A 23,067-nucleotide genomic window follows, 5' to 3' on the forward strand; every position below is an offset into this window, starting at 1 on the left:
GGAATATCAGAATTGTCACTTCAAGTAGCTGTCACCCCTGGAAAGCTGTGGAGTACTCATCTCTCAGGACTCTGCGTGAGCTTTACATTTTCTGCTCAGCAAGGCCAGCTTTCTCCCACTACGGGACTGAAAGCACCTGGTGCCAGCACAGTGTATTTGGGTAAAACCCAAACCTCTGCATGCACTTTCCCAAAGGAGGAAGGAGGAAAGGCATGCTGAATCTATAAGATGACCTTAACTGTGGTATCAGCAGGTTTGGAGCCTCCACGGTGCTGGCAATCCTGTAGGACGCAGATTCAGTGGCCCTGGGGCCTATGGAGATCACAGAAAGGGAACAGAAAATTCCCAATGCCTGGGGATGCTGGGATGGAGAAGGAGGCCTGAGGTATCTGCAGCGATGGTGCAGGGAAAGAGGTATGGTCTGGGGAGTCCTAAGAGGCAGGCGTGTAGATGGGCAGCAGTCAGGCGTGCCAGGAGACAAGAAGCACCAGCCAGAGTACCTTCTGGGGAAGAAGTGGTGGGCACAGAGCAGGACAGATGCAGGTGGCTCTCAGCCATATGAAGATGTCAAAAAGATAGATCACTCCTGGACTAGACCATTTCTTCTCTCTCTGTTCTATGATCTGACATCAAGACAGCAATCTAGTTCCTCCACATATGTGAGTGCTGCTGCTTTGGACAGAAGGTATCCAGAAAACGAGTCCAGGGCCAGCGCGACACAATGGGTAACTTAGGGAAGACGGAGACCCTTCTGGATTGGCAGCTGACTGCCAGCTGGGAAGCTTCCAGCATGGCATCTATGCTTAGGTTGTACTTATTCTTTGGCAACTAGCCCCAAGTTTAAAAAAACCAAAAGCTTCCATGATGACAACAGCTTCTAGAGGGTGTGTGATCTGCAAATAGCCAGATCTCCACATTCCCCCACCCCAGACCACTGGTGATACAAGCCCACCACTCTCCTTCCCTGAACAATGCCTGTGAGTGGCTCTTGAGAGATCACTAAAAATTATGAATATTGGCTGAGATTCCTTAAACTGCACTTTATAAATAAGGGGTGGGAAAATAACAGCGTGCAGCATGTGGTGCCTGGATTGAGCTGCACCCGTGGCCAAGCGGCAGGCAGGTCAGGGGGCTGGAGCCCTCCACGTACCGCGTGTGCCATGCAGCACCGGCTGCAGGGTAGGAGCAGCTCCTGGAGACGCTTTGGACAGTCGTGCTGTGGTGAGAGAAACCACAGAAGGGGGTCAGGCAGACAGAGAGTAATACACCATAGGGTACTGAAGTGATCTTATTTGCATATCCAAGTTAAATTTGGCTAGTTTCTAAGGAGTATCAGTATAGGCAGTATGCACATATCACCTGGAGCATCATCTCCTTCCATTATAAATCTCCAATGATGGTTTATAAACAGAAATGCGGTCAAGCTAGAAATAAGCTGCCGCACAAAATGCTGACATCTCTAAATACTAAGAGTATCTGAGATATATTTTTTTCTCATTAAAAATATTGCATTTGTTTTTCTCAGAAGAAGCAGAAGTCATAAGAAAAATCAACATTACGTTACCTAATCTTTCTCATTTTCATTTTTAATTCCCCCAGCATGGGGCTGGGATAGCTCTGCTCCTTTGCACCGAGTGCCATGACAACCAATAGACCCATCAGGTATCTGCATAGCCATTCTGCTTGTTACCTAGGGGAAAATATACACACCAAACACTCAAACTCTTTTTAAACCTATGAAATATAAATACCTAATATGATTTGACCTAGAGAGCCGATTCTAATGTATCTTAACGTCCCAATATAAAAAAAAAAAACACCAAAAAACAAAACAACAAAACCCTAAGTGTAAAAACATTTGTATACGTTTTGGAGACTAAGTAAAGTTGCTACTATGAGTTCGTCAGTTGCATTATGTTTTAAGAGAGGATCTCCTTAAATTAAATGCTTTCAAACTGAGAAATGTGAGGAAGGTATTCAAGACTTCAGGTACTAATTCTATGCTATAAATACAAATTTCCACTTAAAGCACTTAGAACATATGTATTTTTATAAGTGAGATACATCTCAAACCTGGATAATTAGTATCCCCAAAGAAAAATGCATTTTAAGTTGCCCTTAGAGCTCTGACTTTTGCACCCTATTGAAACCTAAAGTGCCCAGGTAAAATACCAGAGCTTGTAACAGTATTAGTCTATGAAGCAAGCTCTAGCTACACACATATTCAACCACAAGTAAGCAAGATAAAGACATATTAATTTCTTGCCACTAGCCATTATACTAACACCACTTATGAATAGGCGCAACCAACTCAACTGCCAGTCTCACATTTCTCTTTCATCTTGCAGTCAATCAATATATGCTAGAAACTTTATGTGATACCAGTGTCCAGTTTGCATTTGATGTGCAAACACCAACAATATACCCAGCTTTACTTCTTGTCCTTGTAAATTATGTTATCATTTTCATAGATAACCTATTTACAAGTCCTAATGTTTTCCCTAAGAAGCACCATCATTCTGACAGCTGGCCTTTGCAAGTGAACGTAAGATTCTCATCTGAAAAATTACAAAGAGCTGTAAGACCAAGCCTCACACTATTCAGTTGCCTCAAGGCTTTCATTTAATTAGTGCATCTCTATCTCAGCCAAATTTAAATGAATGTATTTCTTGGTAACACAGGAAAAGCCCAGCACTTGTGCCCTCTGACATAGGTAAAGAAATTCTTTTAAAGATGAAGGGTTTGGGGTTCTGTGACTGATTTCAACTTAATTCAGTTTAATTCTCCTAATCAGTATTTTCCCATTCTACTGCAGCTTCCTCCTCAAATACCTCTCCAGTCTTCTTCCCTCATCTCACTGAATTCCCGAAGCCTTTATTTCATATTTGATTTTATTTTCTTCCCTTAAATGTCTCTCCAAACATCTAATTGCTTTTTCAGTTTCCCAGATAACATCCAGAGATGTTCAAACATTAATGGCTGTGCTTCCAGCTACTGACCAGCCATATAAATCTGTTTGCACACCACACCACACCACGACTCTCTTCAGAAAAATTGGGTTAATCTCTGTCCCAAACTTCAATACAAAATCTGTTTGAAATCTGCTGATTTAAACCAGTGTGCCACTAAAAACACAGTCGTCAATGAGAAGCGACCATCTCCGTGACCCTCATGTTTTGACTCATTTGAAACTGTAAGGAAGTCCAAAACAAATTAATTTTGTTTGTAGCTGAGAGACAAATAAAATTCTTTTGGGTGGAGGCTTCCCCATAAACTAACTGCATTAGACTCACCGCCTCCTTTCATCTGGTACCACACTCATTCATCTTTTGCTCAGAAGCAGGAAGAGGAGGCTGCTTCTTCTGCCATCCCTGATTCAGACCACATGAGCTCCAGCAAAGATGCACAAGTTGGCCTGAGGCTGGAATCTGGCCCACAGGATCTGGCGAAATCACTTTTTCTCTGCTTGAGAACAAACTACACTCACAGAAGCGCAGCAGAAAGGAGGACTGTAGGAAAACATAACTAAACTGCTTGTACGTGTTTTCCTCTGTGGGATGTTTTATAATCTACTAAATTTTTATTCCTCTGCTTCATGACAGTCTAAGTGGGGGAAAAAAAGATAAACATTTAACTACCATGTGAGAATACTTCTCAAGGTCACCCCAATTATTTATTATTGGGACTTTTTTTTTTTTTTTTTTTTGGTTTGCAGCTGTTGCAAGAGAATTCCTTTCACTGAAGTATCCCCTGGCTGCAGTTTCCAACAGCAAATCTATTAACCAGAATCGCATATCAAAACTACCAGGTATGCACAGCTGCACCATAGAAATGTAGGTTATCTGCTAATCTCTTGCATGTTATTCCATTTTTTTAAAGTTTAAATGAGCGTTTGAAAGACGAAGATGTGGGTATAACATTGAGAGGAAAAATACATAAAAACAAAACAATCGCAACATATAATGCCTGGTGAAGATATTTCTAAAAAACGGAACCACAGAAATGAAGCCCCACATATGACCCAGGGTTAATTTCACTCAACTATCTATGAAATACATGCCCATTTGTATGAGGAGAAACAGAAATGCAAGAAGTGTGTTTTCAGCAAATGAGGAAGACTGACTGAATGATGCACAAGCATCGTTAGCCACAGCCCTTGGAGACCCAAACCAAACAGATCACAGCTCATATGAGAAGTGGGTAAACAGGTTAGAAAATGTAGAAGCCTGACGAACAACAGGACTATGGTCTGACATTGCAGGGGGGTAAAAAGCAAAAGCTAACAAGGACAGTAAGTGATGTCAAGGATATAGAAATCAGCTGCAATTCCTGCACAGGTATGTTCCAGTTCTGGGAATGCTGTATTTTGGGACCAAGTGGGAACTATTTTTGCCGAACCACTGCCTACCAGCTCTGGAATGGCGTTCTCTTCACAGGCTGGCAATATTTCTGAAGGAGCGTGTTGGCAAAAAACCAACGGAAAAAACTGACATGTGGGTAACGTTGCCAGTCCCCTCCTGGCCGTCGGCTACCTGCAGCCAAACACCTGCCAGCCTGTACAGCTCCAGCTCTGCATACAGTAGCAACTGTGCTATCTCTACAACAAATTCCTTTCCAGTTCTTTGGCACATGGCAAATCATAGAATCATTAAGGTTGGAAAAGACCTCTAAGATGATCAAGTCTAACCGTCAGCCCAATTTGGTATCTTACTGAGGGCAAACTTCCTGAGGGCGCACTCAGACCCCTCATCCAGATCATTGATAAAGATATTAAATAAGACCGGCCCCAAAACTGAGGGCCAGTATATACCAGAATACCTCCTTCTCCTTCATGCGCCAGTGCTAAAGTTCCAAACAGAAGTTACTTTAATCTATTCAACATGCCGTCCCCTTTCCTACATTGCTGTTGCACTGGGTTACCCTAAGCCCCGGGGTCGCTCTGCATTTCCTGGCTTGGCAGCCATTAGAGTTAGGCCAGCACCTGAGCCCTGTTTTACACCTGCTCCTTTAGATAAGATGACCATGTGGGGTTCATGTGAAAATAGTTAAATGATAAACAACTCATCCTCTTTCGAACACACAAAACTGGACTTTTGATCAGAACAATTCCAGGGAACGGACACCTGACGGACCACTTCAGAGTGCAAGAAGTCCTGAGCCAGGCTCTCAGGAGCACACAACGCAACAGAGATGCCAGCCCAGCTTCCCAAACCTTTCGGTCCCAGGTGGGCGCTGTAGGAATCCAACGCACTCTTGTGCCATGTTTGCATTTCAAACACCAGTCACGTGTATGCCACCCCCTTCTTCAGTGAACGCAGCCCACAAGAAACCAAGGTATTGCAGAGCTGTTTTCTCGCATCACAGCAGGCCAGCGTTACAGCTTCTCTGACTCTTGCCTTCAGCAAAGCATTTAGCCTACCAGCGAGAACCCTCATTTGGGGTTCAAATGAGGGAAAAAAGGAGGCTTGATACAGTATTTGCTGTATACAACGTATGTGTGAGAGAGAAAGAGAGTCGATTTCTGCTGCATTTAAGGATATAAACTTTGGCACCTGAATTTTCCTCCTCCACCAGCCCATTTTAAACATGTTATTTTCTGTCTGTCTTTATTTCCAGTGCACTATTCCTCTGTCATTCTGACCATCACAAGAATCAATAGATACTAATAGCATTACACGGGTGGGGGTGTTAGCCTTGCAATAACTTCTGGAGACACAGACATGTGGCTTATTAATTTATCATATATCTTTGACCGGCTCTCGTCTCCTTTGCCCTCTTACTACCTTCCAGGGCCTCATGCTAAGACTGCACAGCACTGAGAGGCTACAAGGCACATCTTTGTTTTACTTAGAAGTGGTCACGAAAAAGTTTTCTGTTCCTACAGATATGAAATCACCTTTACTAAATATTATACTAACTCATACAAGGTCTAGGAATGACAAAACTTGCTCCCAGGTTTGTGGGACAGATGTATATGCAATAACATTCCTGCTCAAAAATTCAACAACTAAAACTACTGTGACAATGAGAGTTATGCCACACAGAACATGGAAGACTGCCAGTTTCCCAGTGAGTGTCGGTTCTTTCTCCCAGCCCTGGACGAAGCCAACATAAATGCTGACAAACTATTTACAGTCACATTTACAGTATTTTATTCTGTCTTATAGCACAATGCAGTTAGAAGTGGGGGTGGGGGACAGGACTCTATTACCTTCTTACATGATAAAACAGATGGACTGAGAAGGCAAAAATCAAAGAAGATATGTTACTAGATTTTCACATAATAACATTTCACAAGCAACAGTTTTGATATTTAGAAGTATGAACACACTTCTATTCCTACCACAAATGTCTGTGTAAATGAAACCAGCTTATACCAGGAGCCACTGACCAAGAACACCTGCTACTCCTAATAGCAACTGCCTGTTGTATATGCTATTTACTGAACTGTTCCATAAACTGTGTTTATTTCTGTTTATCAAGATTATGTTTACGTGAAACTAATTATTCTTAGTCACTAACACATAGACAAGAGAAAAGCCATTTTAAAGACGTGTTAAATAAAAAGCTGTTTTGCTTTGTCAGCTCTGGCTGCCTAAATCTGCCCTTACTGTAAGGGTAGAGGATCAGGCAGGCTTGTCAGTACAGCACACCAGTGAGAATTAAAATAGTCAACTTCTGAGCTGCCACCAGCAACAGAATGACAACAACTCTTCCACATAAATACCGATTTTATTTTTGCTGAAATCTAGACTTCTTGTTTCATGGCATTTTTACAGACTACACTTCATATGCATTATATTACAGGAAGCAGTTATGATGCAAGACTTTTGTTACACTCCCTTTTATAGTTATATTATGAAATAGTGCAAAATGAAAGGAAAACAGTGTTTCAGTAGACCACTGAGACAGCATTGCACTTCAGGAGAAAAAAAAACAGTCCAAACCTCTGTTTGTAGCATTCAGAAATCTTTCCTCTGCACAATCGTGGACTTTATTTAGATATTCAGAGTACAGAATATTCTGCTGTAAGAGACACAGATGCCATTTGTTACAGGGATAAGAGTCTTTTATGAATGCTTGGGTAAGACAGCTTTATGTTCCTCCGACATAGCATTTACCTGATTTGCCAGTATGTATTGCTTCTTCAACTACTTCAAAACCAACAACAAAAACCAGAGGCATGGTCAGTCAATCACAAGAGTACACACATGTTACTGCCTCACAAGGAGCTGGAAGGATGAAGTTTCTGTTAGAAGAGAATATAATTAAAGTGATAGATTGGAATTGCTAATTTTAACTCTGCCCAGCCCATCCCAAAAAATAGAAAAATTCTCTTGTGATTTGGATATTACTACACAGTTTAAGTAAATGAAAAAGGTGATGACAGAGAGACACACCTCTTTAGATGATAGGAGAGTATTTATATCATGTCATTATCATCTGAGAGAGATAGCTATCTGATGCATTGGTTTTGATAAGGAGGAGAGACGAGATTCTTCCTTCAGTGAATAGAAAACATGAATATAAACACATTTTGCTTAATTTACAGTTACAAATATACTTGCATGTCTTCTCCTGATAGTTCATGATGCAATTTATAAGCTTCACTTCAGAAACAGCAAGTCGAACATTCCCAGTGAATGTTTATGAATTTTGTAGTGCTGATGATACAACTTACCACTACAAATATGACCTAGAGTCACTGCAGTGGCAGTATGGGAGGTACACTACGTGCATGGCCTCTGGCATGTGCAGGTGCCAAAGAGGAGGAGAAGCACAAAACTCCTTTCCCTTTTGCAGGCTCACATTGTTCCCATTTCTTAAAAGACAGGATTAGGCATGTGCCAGTTACACCAGCTCCTACAACGTAGGGAAACAAAAGGATCCTTTAGCTGTGGCAGTAATGGGAGATTCTTTATATTTTCCTTTACTTAGAGAAACATTTTGAAAAGTTGTCTTGCAACTGAGGTCAAGGTTGTAAGTGAGGTTAATATAAGTTTCTGCCTGTATTAAGAAGTGAAGACTCATGGGAAATGGAAAGAGTTTTCTATTTCTCTTCCAAAATAAAATTCACCTGGGAGACCTTTGGAGACTCTGGACAAGGACTAGTGCTTCACTCCTTTAATATGGCTAGACGTATCCTGTCTTGTTTCTACGGCATGAAGAGGAACGGGTACCCTGGTAACATCTTAAATTATTTAGAACAAATGAATTTGAAGCTTCCTTATTCATCCTCAGAGGAGTTGTCTGAGGAGTTGTCTAAGGAGTTCAACATTCACAGTTATGTATTTTTAAGCAAAACACTTAAAATTATATCAGTAGCACAGTAGCTGATGGGTGTTTTATGCCCTGTTCATATAAAAGCCCATTCAGCTAACTCTGTTTCAGCCTTTGGGAACAGTAGGAAGGGAGGCTTTAGTTGATGAACTGTGCTGAGTTACCACTGAGGAATCCCTGCGCATCTCTAGCAATTTCATTTTCATGTTCTTTCTTCAGCAGACAGCAGCATGATCATTAGAGAGTATAAGAGTTTCCCAAAGCTCAATAGGCTTCTCCTTTCTACATCTAGCAGTAACTTGTCCACAGTAAGCCTTTGTACTTGACTATGGACCCACTAGTATGGCTTTGGTCCAAGTACTTAGTTTAGACTTTCTCATTCTTCTCACACTCGCTGTACTTCTTCTGTCCTGAGAGGATGCTTTAGAAGTCCTACCCTGTACAACATCATCTGGAGTTCAAAACTGAAAGAGTTTTCACGTGCTTCTTACTATTTTCCTTACACTTTCTCCAACCAGAATCTCCCTTCCCATCAGGCAAGGCTGGCAAGTCCATCATCATGGATATGTATTATTCTCAGCTGAATTGTGTCTTTGGCAATCAGATTATGGTAAATAAAAGGTATGGCCTAGAGAGGGTTCTGCTTTGGTTCTTTCTTGCTTGTGAAGCAGCGAAGGAAAGGGATGTTTCTTCTCTCTTCATAAGACCTACGTACCAAAAGAAATAATTAAGAGTAGAAATTCTGTATCTACCAATCTGATATCTTTTCCAAGAAGACTATTCTGTAATACGCTCATGTAACCCAATTAAATGATTGGATTTCTCTTTTTACATGTATTTCTTTCTTCCTGACTGCAAACTAATCATTGCACTCTACACTTACGCAAAGCAACCTCTTGGACAAATCTTGCTTGAACATTTTACCAAATGTTAGCTGCATTTTAATAAGCCTATGATCCAACAGACAACAAAGTAAACAGGAAAAGCTCTTCTGGAGCCAGACCCTTTCTGGGTTTTTAAGCTGTTTCTGTATGTAAAGTGATTAGTACATGTGTACACATTCATTCATGGGAGAGAACAAGTTTGGATTTAACTGTCAATATGCACATGTGCGTACCACAGAATGCAATTTGTTGTTAATAAAAAAAGCTAATCAACAAGGCTTTATGAGCCTACATTTCATTACAAAAGCTCAAGAAACACAAGTGCTGGCTTTCTCCTAATCTGCTCTCACCAAATAATCTCAACATAACTTACTCTATCCACTGAAAGTTTTCCCTGTTATCAGTTTCAAATTGATCATTCTTTCTTGTTTACTATTGCAATAATGGCTCTGCAGCTGAAAGAAGAGGGTTTTATTCTTAAAAATAAAAGGTACATAGTCACATTCACGTTAGGATACTTCCCTCATATTATAAAGTTAAAAAAATGGAGAAGGAAACTGTTGGAGGGAGGGGGTTGCCACTCTGCAAATTTCTATTAAATGGAAGAAACAGTTCCACAGAACATGGCTACCCAGTTCTTGCAGTTTCTGCCTGCTTTTATTGCACTTACATTTTACTGAACGGAACTGTCTTCTACTACACCTGCACCTCTATTTGTCCTACTAAAGCAGTACCCTGCTGGTTACACGTTAAGTTTCGCTGAGGTCATTGAAATCTTAATGTTGAACACATCTTACTGAGATTCTGATCCAAAACATACTGAGGTAACTCATGTGTTTCTCTTTCGAGAGTACATTTCACATCACAGTTCCCTGGGCAGGCCCTTTTCCCACCAGGTAGTCTGTTATGCTCTACACCATTTGCACATTTGGCTGTTCAGAAGATGTGTTGCTGACATGTGGGTAGGAAATTACCTTATACCTAAGGCGTACACAGCTGCACACTGCTGGCTAAGGCCACGCTTCCTTAAAGTCAGGGGTGACTCTTCCAGCAATATCAGTTGGAGCTGGAATGGATCCTTCAGTCAGCATACCATGGCCCACAAAACCAACAGTATTTGCAGGCTGCTCAAGTTGAAAACTTCAGAGAGTAAAAAAGATATGTATGACACGTGCTGGCACAGCCATAAAAAATTTTCACCTACTCAAGTGAGTTCCTTCCAGATGTCCCTCTCCAAAAATCTCTATTCTTTGTGGACTTCTCTAAATATCTTGGTAAAATGGCAGCAAATCCAAGAACAGCATTAGAAAGTTCAGTCCCATACTGTTATGCATTTGATGCTTATTTTTCATGAGTCCAGCAGGGGTCATATGAGGGACAGTGACTTTTTTGAATATTTTTTTCCCTCCATTCCCTCACTTCTCCAGGGGCAGCATCACTACAGAGGGACACGGTGGGAGTTGGAATAGCTCCAAGGAGCCCAGCACATCCCCTGGGCTGCCATCCATGATGCGGAGTGGTAAAAAGTGCACCACCCCTTCACTAGTATACAAGCCTTGCTGCAATTTGGCTCTAATGATGCCAGCCTAGAACCTCAGGGATATGCAATTCCACAGGGCGATGATGCTCTAGCAAAGTATCTCATCTTCTGCTTCATCTGTGTAATATTTTCTCCATGGTGAAATACAATAGAGCTGACCTTACTGCCTTACCCATTGGTAACTCCTGACTATTGAATGCTTGATCTCATAATCCTAACACTGTGTGGAAAAGGGTTCTGATATTTAAGAAGTCTCTCCAAAAGTATTTGATTAAGCAGGTCAGTCTCTTAGCTAAATGATATATTTCCTTCACTTTACTACAGGGCAATCATTAGGCTGCATTTTCAAGCATTGTTTTACCATTTAAATGATTTGCCTGCATTCAGCAAACAAATCTGTGCACGCCCTTTAACTGTTTGTCTCTGGCCTTCTACGTCATTGGTTTGGCCTTGCAAGTGCAAGGTGGTACCTGGCCTCAGTTCCCATGGAGTTCATCCAAGCCGAGAATCTCCAGCATCCTACAAGAGTGCAAATCATCCTTAGGCCTTCTGTATAGCCCTTCTTCTCCTTTGTTGCCTACATCTTATGGCCTCCGATATTCTTGAAGTGATACCTCTGAAGGGAAGTGAAGGAATTCTATTATATCTTGACACATTCACAATGTATGTGCAGTTCTGCTTGCCTCTGCCCAACTCGCTTTACTGCATAACCTCTATTTTCCTGCATTCTCAAGAAGTCCACAGTCCATCCAAGGTTAGCTAAAAAAATGACGTTCCTCTCTACAGTCCAGGTGGTTGACATTGGTTTTAACTCCCTTTCCCAGCTCTTAGGATTTAATCATCAAATTTCTACAAAAAGTCTACCCCATAGAACTTTATTCCCAAACACTGAGGCTTGAGTTTGTTTTGAAACATCAAGCACATTTCTTTTATTTTACATTTATTCTGATATTATTCTGGGGTAACTTCTTTTAATTCTAATAATCACGTGCTTTAATTTTCTGCACTGTATATATTTTCTTTTGTTCCCATCACCCAAGTAGCTGTTTAATGGTTAGCTATAAATTTGCATCTGTTTGATCTCAGGTGTCTTTCTGCCTAAAGAATTAATGATGCTTTTGATAATATATACTCCAAAGGTATATTGTTTTGAACAACTCTTCTGACCTACTTGTTTCCATAATGTTTGAGGTTTCTGTCAATGCGATTTCTCTTTATCATTTTTCTTCCCTTCCCTTCACCAGAGGCTGATTTTCTTTTAACAACCTACTTCATTTGAGTTCAGTAAAACTCCCTTTATTTTTTAATTTTCTTAGGTTATTGAAGTCCCCAGATTCCAAAAACATTAACTTTACATTTTGTCAAATAGAAGGAAGTTCAGTAGATTCAAATAGAACCAGACTGAATAATCTTACCTATGTAACGTCCTTTTTCCTTCACTTTGAAAAATTCAGCAACTGTGGATGAAATTCTTGTTCCTGTGATAGGTTGAAAAGAAAATTAAACTAAGTCTTATTTCATTAGATCTGAACTATAAAACTCCTTGTCACTTTTCAAAAAAATAAAAATTATTCAAATCTCTGTTTAAGTAACATGCAGACACTCCTGATCCATCTAGTAAGAATTTTATTTTACAAAGACCCCAATCTTTCAATTCAGTCTGAGAAGAAGAGCCCTTTCACTTCCACTGAAAGCCAGTGAATCTATTAGGCACTAGGCTTACAGAGATTTTTCTGGCACTTAAAAATAGACAGAGCATAGTAAGAGTATTAAAAAATTGTATAGAAAGTGAAGTCCCATTGAAATAATTTCATTCCAGCTCATTTCAGTCTCTATAACACAACCCATTATACTTTAAATGAAACAAGCCAACAAAATTGAAGCACAATTTTGTTATACAAAAAAAAAATGCAAGAATAGGGATTTCTGTCCCATGGAACAAAAAAAGGCCATTTTGGGCAAGGTTCGAGCCATGCGTTCTAAAGGACTGCTGAATTTGTGGGAAAATGATTAATCTCTATGATCTCTGTCACATGTTCAGAGATGTGCTGAGTACCACATCACTGGTTCTGCTTCCTAGCAATACTGAGTGCCTGTGCTCACGAAGCGGCAAAAGGCCTAATTTCACATCTGCACAGCCAGTACATGCACCAACAGAGAACGAAGGTCATGTTTGCTCAGTTCACTTTTGTCAATCGAGACTATTTTGTTGAAAGGCAGAATAGCTTCATGGTCAATATGACATGCTTTTAATAATTATACACTATCACAAATACACCGAAAAGTTAATGTTCAGATTCAAGTTATTACACCTGAAGTTTGAAGATTTGCAGATTTATTTTTTTAATTTTTATTTTTTTATTTAATTTTTATTTTTTAATTTTTATTTTTTTAATTTCCAGATTATATCACAGAGACAACTGCATTTGGCTTCAAGAGTAACAACATTTTCAAATTACCTTTCACAGAATATGAGAGCAGTTTCACTAAATTTTAGCTGATATTGGATCCAACCCAAACTCAGAACCGGTACTTGCAGTATGAATTAAGTCCTCCTTAGAATGAAAGTATATTTGAACGTTTGGTTATATATGGTACCGTCATTCTAACGAGACAGACTATAAATGGTTATGTAATGATAAACTATTAAAAATGATCACTTGCTAAATAAAGAAAGGTTTCTGTACAGTGATTTCACCTTGGAAAGAACAAATGTTTAGGAAATGACTGCAAACAAAACCGACAAGTACAGACACAAAATAAGAACCCCTGAGCTAATTTTGTAAATCACTGGGTAATTTACACAGCAAGTTTAGGAAGTTGCTAAATTAGCATTCTAGGATCTCACTGGAAATCTCCTTTCCTCTAAAATTAGCCTCAGCATTAGCTAAAATGCCTTTAACAAGGCTAAAATGCCTTTAACAAGAGGAAACCTATCCAGGAGACACAGGTGTACTGGCAGCAGCGACACCAGCCACGCAGCTGAGAACGGAGCAAGCATCGCGGCTCTTGGCTAAATCAATGCCTGTAGCTGTAATTGTTAATTTTTCAGAGGTGGCCACATTGGACAGGGTCTGGTTTATTTTATATAAGTTCTTGGTATCTACACTAAAATAAATAAAGAGGAACCTAAAAAAAATACAGAGAAAAGCAAGCATTTTTATGGCATAACACCACCATGCTTCTACAATTACTCTGCATATTTATCATTCAACATTATGAGTTAAGGAGGGAAAACTGCAGAAGTCCTTATCACAAAGCACCTTAGAGGGGAAACGAATTAAAAGTATTTCAGAATTGTTCTTTCTTAATAGGACAATTTTATCTATATAAATTGCTGCAATTAAGCATTCATTCTCTCTCCTGCACCACTGATTAACAAGCTAAAACTGCAATGGTTAAGGCTACAAAGAATTGGACACTCCATATGGTCTTTTACTATCTCTTTGTAAGTGACTGAGAATGTTTTCTGATATGTATTTTTTAAAAAAGTTTAAACTGCTTGACAAATATTTCATTGTCCTCATACAGCTCACTGCTGCCACTTGTTTGGAAAAATGAAAGGTAAGTTGAAAAATGCACCTTTTCCATTTTCATCTCTAATTGAATTCTCTCTTGACCCCCTTATTCCCCATGGCTGTATTTCAGGTTTTGATGATAAGAAAAAGAATTTTGTATTTGGATAATACAATTTTCTCACTTGCCTTCAGCGACCTTCAGCTCAATTGCCTCTCCCCAGAGACACTGTATATTATAGAATTGAATCAAATTCCTTATTCATAGGAAAAAAGTTCCAATTTAATCTGAATATTCAGCATTTTACACTGGTCAGGGTGATGGATGGCAAATTGAAATGCTTTTGGTTCAGGTAATCAAATGGTAGAATTCAGACTTGTATTGAAAAAAATAATGAAGTCTATTCAATATTCTCATAAGGTGCAAAAAAAGCACATTACATGGTAGAACTGGGGCTTTTTCTTATTACCTAACCAATAACATCTCCACTGCAAAAAGTATAGTAAAACATTAAGAATTTATGTAGGTTAGAACATGTGGAAAGCAGCCACCACTGAGGGAGAAGGTGGGCATCTTCTTCAGAGTGCTCAAATGAATGAGTACAAAACTGGGGGGAAAACAGATCTGTGCCCAGTATGTACCTGCAACACTCAATGCTGGCTTACTGAATCCTTTTAACATGTTTTTAAATGCTTTTAAAGAAAGAAACACAGCCTTTTTAATCACTTCAAGTCATTCGATATACTAAACTACTGTAAGGCTTCATTTCCATCCCCAGAAGTTTTGTAATGTAACATTATCAGGCATCTCATTATTTCCAAAGAACTACCGGATTCATTTTGGAAAACTGTCTTGCTGCTTTTGAAGTTCAACCCCAAAACAATTTATTTTAACAACTTCAGCTTGGCACCACCCTACTGATGCAGCATGCCTGGACACTTGGACTTGGACCAGATGTCTCCAGGAAAACAAGAGGATAATGACGCCGCATAAATATGGTTTGTTTAGAACCTCCATCAACAGCTCCCTTCTTTACTTCTAGAGACGCATGGAATTGTCCTGTTTGGTTTTTTTTTTAAATACTGTTTTAAAGTTATTTCTTTTCTATTTCTTTGGAGTATTTAAGCCACAAGAAATGCTTAACTGTAGGCATCGCTAGCACTTAATTAAAATTGCAATGCAGCAACCTAAATGTTAAGGCACTGTGTTAAAAATGTAGTCCCAGGCTGCCCTTACTGACTGTACTATAACTTGTGCGAAAGGGGAAGCCTCCTCCATGTTTATGCTCTCACCTCACACGTACGCACCCGGTGCACAGCCACTATCCAGGCCAGGCTGATGAGGCGAACTCCCCGTCAGAGTAACTTCCCCATACCTGGCAGACGTGAGGTGGCCTTCACAACTGCGGGAGAGCATTTTCCCTTCCTCCACATCACAAGCAGCTCACAGCAACAGTGATCAGACTCAGGCTTCCTGGATGCGCTCGCTGGGCATTGATTTTCTGTAAGTAACCTGTTGATGGAGTTTACCTTAACAGGTTGTGCAGTTTCACAGCCACAGGGTCCAGACAGGGTGTGAGGCATGTGGAAAAGTATGCACAGAAGCACCCTCTGGAACAGGGTAAGTGCTCAGACTAGCAAGGATAATGGCTACATTAGAAACATGTACAAGGAGGAGCTCTTGATATCGAACTAACTCTTCCAGTTAAGAAATGCTGGCAGGAAATGGTGAACGCTAGCAAGAACAGTAACTTGTGATCCGCCAGCACAGCCACGGGGGAAGAGCTGAACCTAGACAGACACACAAATATAATCATTTCAGTCAAGCCTCAGATCAAAAAAAAAAAAGATTGCATTTTTCCAACCTAGCCCTGCAAGAGCAATTTAGGAACCAAACATTACACGGCATCACTGTATTGGTGTAAGGGCAGTTCTGCAATGGAAGCCACTAACAGGTAGGCTGATGAACAAGAAAATAGAGCCCAATTACTGTTCCCAGATCCTTTATCTCTTCAGGACTAGCAGGAATAGAAGTCATTAAAATGCATTTTTAATAGGTTAAAATGAACAGATACCGAATAGATACAGAAAGGAATAGTGTGGTATGTTTTACATAATCAGAAACACAAAAATGAACTTAAGATGTCATAGACCAGGATTTAAGCATCTGATTTTGAAGTAATTCAGGTAGAAGCTTGCACTTTGTCCTGAATAGGATGGGAAATAAGCGCATACTTCTGCCTAACCAATTAGCTGCATTTCAAGGTCTGGAACGCTAAGGACATTTGCTGCATCCGCTTACTTCTGCTGACATTTATTTGGAACTTCTTTTGTGAACACCCCTGTGGGAACATAAAACTGTAAGACACACATGTGAAAGAAATTTGTACAACACAGCAGAAAAGGAAATTAAAAAATGTTTTAATTTTGTTGAAAAGTTGCATTCAGATATTGACCTTTCCAGAAGAGTTCTTAGTATCCTTCCTTGCAGAAGGGTAGGTATGGAGTCAGGACAGTAAGGCTACGTGAAGAGGCGCTTAAAAGTCAGGAAACGCCAGCACTAAAATACTAATACAATCTGGTTTCATGTTACCATGGGGACTATTCCCACAGGCCATATTAGCCTGTGGACACTAAGCCCCTCAGGGGAACCTTCACAACCAAGGGATACCAACAGGCTCTTCTGGAGGGCGGTTCAGATCAGGAACCCAGCTCAAGCCCAGAGAAGTCTGCATCACCCAAATGAATTTAGCCCCTGCAAACGCTCCCCATACAGTCAAATTATATTCTTTAGCCTCAATTATTTTCCCTGGGACCATGTGGGACATTATGCAAGCTTTGTCTTCTTTTGGCTTGCACTTTCCTCATTTCCATAATAGTCCACTATTCTTCTAATGACCCAGATCTTTTATGAGTTCAAATATTGGATCTGTATCTTGGCAGTTGCTGACTGCTGTCACATCCACTTCTCTTTTCAGCTGATGATATTAAAACCTAAACATTAATTACAGGGACTATTTCTCTAACCTTGTCTCTGGGACAGAATAGGTAGTTGGGAACAGTATAGTCCATCACAGCTGCAGTCTATTTGATAAGTGCTTCTTAAAAGCCAGACTACTTGTCTGCTGGGTACGCTGTCCCGCTTGATGACTGGGGGAGGTGGGGGCTCTTAAGAGGAGCAGCTTGGCTCAAAGTAGCCATTTGGTAGTGCTCCTCAAGTGCCTTCTTCATGGAGAAGGACAAACAACGTTGTGACAGAGCGCAAAATACTCTATCCCAGCATTCAAAGGGCTTTTGTTCTTCCTCTGTACACTAACTCCAGCGAATGTGGAGGGGAGTGGAGGCTCCCATGTTAGCTGGCACACCATGCATTAGCTGCTGATACGCTGTGTCTGGTTCACTGTGAATGTAAGCCAGCTTGGGTAGCAATTTAATAAAGCAGCTGAAGCTAATGCCATTTTTTGGCACCACATAAGAGAGTTTGTTGTAGGGTCACATATATGCATATAAAGGGTCATGTACCAGCAAATTTTCAGGAAATAGTAGACATGCACATTATTAGACCGAATTGCTGTCTGGCTCCAATATCTGAAATATGTAACCAACTCTTAACCCTAAGTCTCGATGCTCTGATGCACTTAAATCACAAAAACGTGTAGGTTTTTTGTGTCTTAAACTAAGTTTCTGGAGTGGGAAAAGAATATCAAGAATGTAGCACCAGATCCTATACAGAAATACTTGAAGAGCAGTACTGCTGGAATTAGTGCCGCTACTGACACAGTATTTAGATTAATAAACACTTCTCAAAATCTGAGATTGCTTCTAAAATCTTGATTTTTAAAGAAACTAATCTGGGGCTCTTACACTTCTGTTAATCAGAATTTTTGAGCCATTAATTTTATATTTCCAAGTCTTTCTTTGCAACCACAAGGGCTCTTTTTAACATACTCATTTAATGGAAGATAATATTATTTCATAATCATGGGACTCTGCAGCTATAGTTTTATAAGAAAAACACTAAATCTTATTAAACCTGTGATAAAATTATTGGTGTTGGCAACCTTGCAGACATATGCCTAGAGCTGCACAGTGTTTTCCTCCTCTAACTACAGTAACTAAAAGGACTTTAATGAGAGCAAAAGAATGTAGCTCTGTCTGCCCAGAATCTTTTGGAATTTTCACTTTTCCCTAATGAAAATGAAAACAAATACTTTTCTTTTTTTCTTCTGTAAGCTTTTATGGACATCTGAACCAACTTTTGTAATGAAGCAGGATTAAGCAAGCTCAGGGAAATGATAAATGTGGTTTGTATTAGCGTACTAATTAGCTCATAAATTTAGAAATAGTTAATCTTCTGGTTTTGCTGAATGAAAATAGTGGTCAAATCACAGATCAGATCTTGGAACTGGAGTAATGCAGTGGTGAATTAAAACCCCCTGAGCATAGGTGTCTGATCCCATAGCATTATGAAAACTGGAAATTTTGCTACTGGCTTTGAAGCGCATGAGGTGAATTTCAGTTGTAAAATATTACTCAAGCAGCCAGACACTTAACAGATAATAATAAAAAAATGTGATTTATTAGGTGTGTGCTTCTCATTGTGTTGTAACCCAACGATTAACTATGTTAATTATTTTTAGTGCACTGAGCTAATTAGAGCACTGGCAGCTAGCATAATCCTATATTTTACTGCAGTTTCCATTTAATGTAATATATATACGTACATAGATATGCAAAGACCATGCCCTAGAAATATAGATGTATTTTCAGAAACAGTTCTGGGTGCCAAGTGATAACAACATACTTGCCCATCACACAATTTACATTTTCTTAGAACTGTCAAAGTAGAAAATGCGCAGAGGCACTATCTGTTTTACACTGCCCCCTTGATAATCTGACAAAGACTGCTCTGATGCAACACAGAGAAATATGTATTCTATCCCAAAACAACAAGTTTAGATCTCAGTTCTTCAGACTGGGTCCCAGCCAGGTGCTGGAGATGCAAGAGCCAAGCACCCGGGCATGGTTTATGGTATGGTAGCAGACAAGTAGCTGGCAGACATTGCAGGCTGCTGAATACAATAGCTCAGCATCTCCTCTCCCCTCTAATGGTTGCACCAGGACAAGGTTAGAAGAGAACTGGGCTCAGTAACACTCAACGTGGAGAATGAATAGACTCCCATTCTCACACCCCATAAACATCCTCATGCACACCTTGTTAAACACCACCCTAGAGACTGCATTTCAAGCAGTTTTCCATAAACTCCATGTGACCTGGATACAATGCTAGATAAAACCATCGGATAAAATACAGCACTAGAAGTATGTGAACCTGGGATTAGAAGATCAGGGTGACTTAATGAGGAACCAGCCTTCACATCTGGACTGCTATAAACATTGCCCAATCCCAGGCCCCTGTGGAAAAAAAAATCACACTGATAGTAATTCAGTAAAACGTACAAGAAATGTTCATTGCTAGTCCTGCAGTGATATGCAGTAGGAATTAATCTAAAACCATGATGGCAAACAACTGCTGAACCAATTTTCTTCTTGGGCTTGCAGTGCACCTGCTCATACAGTATCTACATTTTACACTCTCGTTTTTTCTTGCAGAAATGTAAATATTCCCACATTAAACCAACTGCTTCTGTAAAGAGATAGCCAGTGGCAAGGCCTTAGTCTAACTACACGGTGTGGTAAGGAGGAAATAAAATGTGTCTGAAAGTACAGAATGTTTAAATGCCCATACTCATGACACAAACTGGCAAGTTACAAAGCAATCTGTAATTACACCTCTGACTTACTCTTAAGGAGTTGTGCATCAGCAAGCTATTAACCAGATCCTGCATTACTGCAGTATTCCACCTCAGAGTGCTAGGAGACAGAGAAAATTTAAGCCTCAAGCCTCAATATCAGGCGCTTCTGAGAGCACTGCTGGCTGTCAAACATGTGCACGAAGTCAGCATTGCTGACATTTTTTTGTCTGCATATGATTCTACTTCTGGAGGCCATATGATCTGTAGTTCACCATCCTAGCTCTATTTCTGGTAAGCGGCTGCAAGAAAGGATGAAGAGGCATGGTTAGATGGTATGGGTGCATAGTTTAAGGGATTCCCAGTTATTACCATTTTCTTAGCCTTTCCCTTCATTTTAAGTGAGGCTGCATAAGGCACCCAAAGTCTTCTCCATTCCCCCCAAAATAGTACCAGGACTAGCAATTTTTGTTTGAGTGACAGAATGCTAGACTTTATCTTTCACTAAGTGGAAAGCAACATTTATACTCTCCTGAAGTCTCTCCTGAAGCAGATTTACAAGGAACATCACCTTGGCAGCGCAACCTCAATGAGCCCTTCTCACCAAAATTTTCCATTACGATGACTTAAATAAAAGTGACCGGCTTGTCAGAGATATTCAGCCCACTTGCCTCCAAATAAGTTAGCACATTAGGAAATCAGGACACAGTTATTTTAGTGCTTATATATAGGCTAGAACCAAACTTCAGATGCCTAAATGCGAAATCTGTGAAATGTGTCAGCAAAAGCGGTATAAGAAGCCTGATCAAAACACAATATTCTCCTTAAAGCAACATCCTATGGAGGTACTGTAGTTCTCTTCCCCATAAGACAGGCACATGAAAAGCTCTAGAATATGGACTCATAAAGGTCTTCCAGTGAGCTGCATTTTGATCTCAAGCACGTGTCCCACCTCAACTTCATGCTCTGTGGAACAATGGCGACTCTACTTTTCAGACAGGACGAGACTGCAGCTATCACATTTATCTTACCTAACTTTGGACTTCCAAAATGTGGTTGTGTATACCTCAGATATTAATTGAGAGTCTTATTAATTAGTGGAGTGGAACAGGCCCTTTTAAGTCACAATACATCTGACCTTAGGTTAGATATCTACCTCACAGCAACATTAATTAAGTCCCACAAATGCCACTTTACACCCACAAAGTATAGAAGGTGTGAAGACAACTCTTTCATATCCAGATGCCTAAGCTGTACCTATCCAAGGTTACCAGGGAAGACGTCCGTCCCTTGTTGTGAAATGCTGATTGGGAACAGGAATGTTCCCAATGAACATTGATGCCCTGTGTCACCATAACAGTGACAAATAAAGGCAAAGAAGGACTTTGATATTTAGCCGTTAGTGTATATTGACAGTACTACTAGTGTCACCTTGTGTGTCAAGACTGGTAGAACAACATCAGAAACAAGCTGAACACAATGGAGCCAACAAGAACTGGACGCTAGTGTGGCTCTTCAGTTTCTGCACTGGGGCTAGCACCTCCATGCACTACATGGAGGGAGGTACTGCGCTAAGTGGACATACTAGCTTGGGTGTACTAACTCCACTGGACTGTGTAGTTACACTCAAGCACCCCTGTTATTAATTGGTATGAGTTATACCGATACACTACTCTTGCACTTCTTAAACAGACCCCCGCCTTATCTGAAGAGTAGTCTGCATCTTTTACGACAATGCCAAGTGTGATCCCATCGCTTTAACTTGCGGATATCAGTTGGATATTGCACACTTGGCACTCTTATATTTAATAAGTATTCAACGGACTTTTAAAGAAGCCCATCCTTTAAACAAATGAAAAATTTCACATAAATTGTAACACAGTAGAACAGATTTCTGCTTTCCATACATAAAAAGCAACAAAGAAAAGGTACAGCTTCTCTATGTACCATGCCAGCAAGAACATGGAGGAATTTCAAAAAGGAATTTCAAGTGTCAGTTCTTGGTGAAAGATCTGAACAAAGCGGTTCAATTCAGGCATTTTTCTACTTTTGGCCAAGTTTCTCTACAAACACACATCCCTGAGTAGACAAACTGCTCAGGAGACCTGATCTATCCAGAGACATGCTCCAAGTATCCCTGTCAATTGCAAGCATTAGCATGACCTGGTGATAACGCCCAAAGCACATTCTGTTTAACAGAAGAAATCACAGATTCACAGAATCGCAGAGTCTAAATCACAGAAGAGCAGAGTCTAAACAAGATGGTCCAGCACCCTGTCCAGATGACTCTTGAAGGTGTCCAATGTGGCCGAGTCAACCACTTCCCTGGGGAGATTATTCCAATGGTGACTGTCCTCAGTGTGAAAAATTTTCCTCTGGTGTCCAATCGGAATCTCCCCAAGAGCAACTTGTGTCCATTCCCCCTTGTCCTCTCCATGTGACTCCGTGTAAAAAGGGAGTCTCCATCTTCTTTGTAGCTACCCTTTAAGTACCGGTACATGTTGATGAGATCCCCTCTAAGCCTCCTTTTCTCAAGGCTGAACAGACCCACTTCTCCCAGCCTATCCTCATATGGCAGGCTTCCCAGTCCTTTGATCATCTTGGTGGCCCTTCTCTGGACCCCTTCCAGCCTGACCGCATCCTTTCTGTATAGCGGGGACCAGAACTGTATGCAGTGCTCCAGGTGTGGCCTGAAAAGAGCTGAGTAGAGTGGGATAATGACTTCTTTATCTCTGCTGGCGATGCCCTTTTTGATGCAACCCAGTATCCTGTTGGCCTTCTTGGCCGCAGCAGCACACTGCTCGCTCATGTTGAGCTTTCTGTCCACCAGGACCCCCAGGTCCCTTTCCACAGAGCTGCTCTCCAGCCAGGTGGATCCCAGTCTGTGCTGCACTCCCGGATTATGTTTTCCCAGGTGCATGATCTTACACTTTTCCTTGTTGAACTTCATAAGGTTCTTGCTGGCCCACTCCTCCAGCCTATCCAGATCTCCCTGCAGAGCAGCTCTCCCTTCTGGGGTGTCTACTTCCCCACTCAACTTGGTGTTGTCAGCAAACTTCATCAGGCTACACCTGATGCCGTTGTCCAGATCACTT

At 40.5% G+C, this 23,067-nt stretch overlaps 1 long non-coding RNA gene across 1 annotated transcript; it reads right to left on the minus strand.

Annotated features, from left to right (window-relative positions):
• Positions 1-694: 694 nt before the first annotated feature.
• On the minus strand, positions 695-21,801 carry LOC135310432 (uncharacterized). Its single transcript, XR_010370489.1, has 9 exons — positions 19,552-21,801; positions 15,528-16,561; positions 13,164-13,259; positions 12,120-12,182; positions 11,175-11,320; positions 7,122-7,502; positions 6,948-7,026; positions 1,565-1,690; positions 695-1,216 (listed from the first exon to the last, which is right to left on the minus strand). It is a non-coding gene; the product is annotated as an uncharacterized LOC135310432 (long non-coding RNA).
• Positions 21,802-23,067: the final 1,266 nt, after the last annotated feature.

This window comes from Phalacrocorax carbo, chromosome 1 (genome assembly GCF_963921805.1).
Source record: "Phalacrocorax carbo chromosome 1, bPhaCar2.1, whole genome shotgun sequence".
Taxonomy (NCBI): domain Eukaryota; kingdom Metazoa; phylum Chordata; class Aves; order Suliformes; family Phalacrocoracidae; genus Phalacrocorax; species Phalacrocorax carbo.